Source organism: Triticum dicoccoides, chromosome 7A (assembly GCF_002162155.2).
Source record: "Triticum dicoccoides isolate Atlit2015 ecotype Zavitan chromosome 7A, WEW_v2.0, whole genome shotgun sequence".
Lineage (NCBI taxonomy): Eukaryota > Viridiplantae > Streptophyta > Magnoliopsida > Poales > Poaceae > Triticum > Triticum dicoccoides.
The window spans coordinates 170,523,762-170,527,635 of NC_041392.1; the positions used below are offsets into that span (position 1 = coordinate 170,523,762).

At 41.8% G+C, this 3,874-nt stretch overlaps 1 long non-coding RNA gene across 2 annotated transcripts; it reads left to right on the forward strand.

Annotated features, from left to right (window-relative positions):
* Positions 1-10: 10 nt before the first annotated feature.
* LOC119332242 lies at positions 11-2,341 on the forward strand. Of its 2 annotated transcripts, none has more exons than XR_005160870.1 (2): positions 11-716; positions 858-2,341. It is a non-coding gene; the product is annotated as an uncharacterized LOC119332242 (long non-coding RNA). The 2 variants fall into 2 exon arrangements; XR_005160871.1 differs by having other exon boundaries at positions 1,274-2,341.
* Positions 2,342-3,874: the final 1,533 nt, after the last annotated feature.

Genomic DNA, 3,874 nt, shown 5'->3' on the forward strand with positions numbered 1-3,874 from the left:
CCTTGCTGTTTATATCTTCTTCTAATAAATCAATTTACAGTGCCACAGTTAAAACAGATGCAAATTGATGTATTGCTCGAATTTCAATCCTGCACTTTATCTATGTTGCTTGCTCTGAACTCTGTAAAAGGTACATTGCACATGCTGTTCACCTCTTTCTGTACTTTGTTGGTTCTTCTTAACATTTGTGTTTTTCCTATAAGATGACGAAGAGTAATCCAGACAAAGTTCCACGAACGACTACGCATCGTTCCCCATTTACAGACATAACGAACTCGTCTACCATTGATAACGCAAATGTCACTACTAATAGTCAACAATTAGTTCAATAAAATTGCTTGGTTATTGGCACGGTGGTTGCATCACAGCTGCGAAATCTCCACTGGCGTAGGATACAAAGATAAGACGCTGGCAAGTGGCTGTACAGCTTATTCTTGTTTACTTGTCTCAGACACAGATGTATATCGCTGTTAAAGGCTGTGACGACGTGCCGTGCTGATTGATCATTAGTTGGACGGGCCTGCTGGGGCTGAACATTTGACTTTTGACCAGAACAAGTGATCAGAAGCGCTTCCCCAGTTGGCATCATCCTGCAGACAGCGTTTAGGATGAGCATCATCTTAGTGGCGCGCCGTTGTGGGAGGCGCATGCACTGTGGTGGGCCGAGGTGTGTACTACGTGGGAGACGCGAGGAAAATGCTCAATTCCTATTTTGAGTGAGTCCCACCCATGGAACCTCATAAGCCTAAGGCATTTAGACTAGATGTCTGGATTATGTGGTTGCCCACTTGATTTCTTCATTCACTGCAGTTGATGGTATGAGAAACAATATATGAAGACTTGGTTATTTCTTTCAGTTGAGACGTTCAGTGAGAATTTAGCACCGACATAATGAGAGAGGAATTCAGCCCTGAAGAAAGCACTGGCAAATGAACCGGCATATATTTCATCACTTGGTTCTTCTATCTATGAAGTAGTGTGAACCTGCATGCCAAGTTTCTTCTGCATGAGGCAGATATGCTATATTGCTATTTGAGATGTGATTCTCCTGTCCTTAGAAGCATGTTCTTTGTCCTAATTTTCTGTATGCTCTCTGTTCTTCAGAGATTATACTTAAAACAGTCTTGATTAGAACGATAATAATAAGTTATCCTTGGAAATCTGCTGATCGACAAAATGTAGTTTTCAGTAGCATGCCTGTTGATTACTAATTGCTACGGCATTTTATTTTCTGATACATCTAAAGCGTCCAATGTGATTTGCTTCACTGCAGAGTAATATGGATGAAGAACTGAGAGCAGCGTTTGGTCAAAAGATTCAGGTAGGAAACTGGTTTTCGCAAATGCCCAAATCGTGGTAAAGGCAGTAAAGGTAAGTTTAGAGTCTTTCGGTTACATGCAGAATAAAGACTATATTTATGGTGAGTGATGCGGGAATTATTATGAAGGTGATACAGATTCAGTCATAACCTTTGATTGGCTACAATTTATGTCGAAGATACAATGCAGAAGCATGATATGAATGTGTGCCAACTCAACAAAACTAAATGTTGCTCTATGAATCATTGTTTAAAGTGATTCAGTATCAGTTCATATCTTAAGATCATTGCACCATCAAGCATCTTCCTCGTAGCATGGGCTGTGGCCATTTTCTATAGAAAAATTATAGTAACCATGCATTTATGTTTCTGTAGTTTGATTTTAGCATTTGTTTCAATGAATTTGAAGGTACTGGCACAGCGGAGTTATTGTGGTATATGCCAGCATGTTTGACGCTGTCACATGAGCTGTTGATAACTCGATATGCTATGAGTTGTCCTTCTGATGAAGAACTTTTTACTTACATCTCAATTTTCATTGTGTCTGGAGGATAAATACTAATACTATCTCCTTTGATCTTTTGGCTGTCCCTCGGGCCATGAATGTTCCTACTGGGGTGAAGGAGAACATTCAGCTCATGAGGGGGCTTCACATGGTCGCCGATATCCAATGCCTTGATTGTCGTGAGGCGCTCGTGTGGAAGTGCAAGATGGACTACGAGGAATCACAGAAGTACAAGGAATGGAAGTTCATATTTGAGAAGGCAAATATTGTACATGAGAATTGGTAGTAAATAAAAAAGTCAACAATGTGCCAAAATGCTATTATGGAGATGTGAATTGTGATCCCTGCCTTTGTACATAGCAGTCACCTGTAAGTACCAATTTGTTGGTCGCACCATCTTATTTTGCGCCATAATTTACACTTTTTTTTCTGTGGAGAGACAAATTTTGTTAATTTGTCTCGGAACCATTTTTTGTTCATAGCTGGTTGGCTTAAGAATGTTTGATCTTTTTGTTAAACATCGAATTAAGAAATGGATCAACTTCTTGCTATAATTTCCATTGTTACCTTGTGTAGTTGTGATGTGTTTAATGACGAAAACAAGTGTATGGCCATATCTCTATGAAACCATAAATACATCAGGCCTAACTTGGTCGTGTATACTTTCCTTGACATCAGAAGCACTTGCTCCAGAAAAAAGGAAGCACTTATGCCACATGGCATGCGCTGTACGTCCACACTTAGAATTGAAAGATTTTCTGAAGTTTTACCCGGTACTAATTGCAATAGTTTTGTTAACAATGTCTGCACTGAACCTGACTTTCTTTTAGCTTGTTGATAGTGGTTCCCATGCTGAAAAGATGTTCCTTTCTGATGTTTTTTTCCATGTCGATTAGTTTTACATATAGACAGTATTACCATACAATATAATTTTAATTTGAATAAAAAATCTTATGATTTTTGTGTTTAAAATGGAGACGTGCGTTGCACGTGCAAACTTACTAGTGTAGAAAAGAATCAAAAAGATAAAAAGCAACGGGCCCAAACCTTTTACAACAACCGGAAAAATAAAGTCCAACACACAAAGAAAAAGGACCTGCGCCCTGCGCCCAGCCCACCATCTGAAGCCTGCCCCGACAAAAAAAACATAGACAATAAAACAGGCCCACCCAGTTCATTTCCTCTGTGGGCTGATATACACGAAACAACAGGATTGCACAGATCCTAAAGCAACACAAAGATCTAAGGGTCAACAAATTGACTGAGACTTCACTAAAAATCAGTCGACTGATTTTTAGCAGAGCCGTTCTTTTAATGGAAATCGGAGAGAATGATCTGTTTTGTCAAAAACGTATTCATCTGAGCCGGATGGCATCGGTTCGGTTGGATGCCTTGATCCACAAAGCCCTTCCACGGACTAGAATGACGTTCATAGATACGTTTTCCATTTCCATGCGTTGAGACGGACAATATCACAAAGGGAATTGAGCAGAAGCGCCCCGGTAGGGTGCAGCACGCCAATGGAGCATCGCAGCTAGGTAGCCCACTGTACGACAGCGCCAGCGACAATGCCAAAATGGGAAACCAGGTCAGAGAAACGACCGACGACGTGTTTGGTGTTTCCAACCTCTGCCTGTCACGTCATAGCCACTACCAGATCTCCGGCGAGATCTCTGCTCGACGGTGCTCGTTGGCATCTATCTATCTCCATGGGAGATGCTGCGGCGGTGGCCGGCTTTTTGTGTGCAACATTGCGTGCGCATGGTCGACAAAAGCCACCACTAGGCTGAAACGCCGAATTTCACTGTCGGCGAGGAATTCTCACGCGCGCGGGGCAGTGGTGGCTAGGCAGGTGATTGTCTCTTTGGACATGAAGTATCCAGCTCGTACTCCGCAGGCAAGGAATTCACTGTCTTCACGTACATGCTCAGCATCTTTTAGCCAAAGAGCACGAGATAGGTCAGCTAATTTGCGTTATACTGTCTGCATGATTGCAACTTGCAAGCCGCCGGCTGCTAGTGATTTCTTTCTTTTGCAGGGCATCTGAAGGA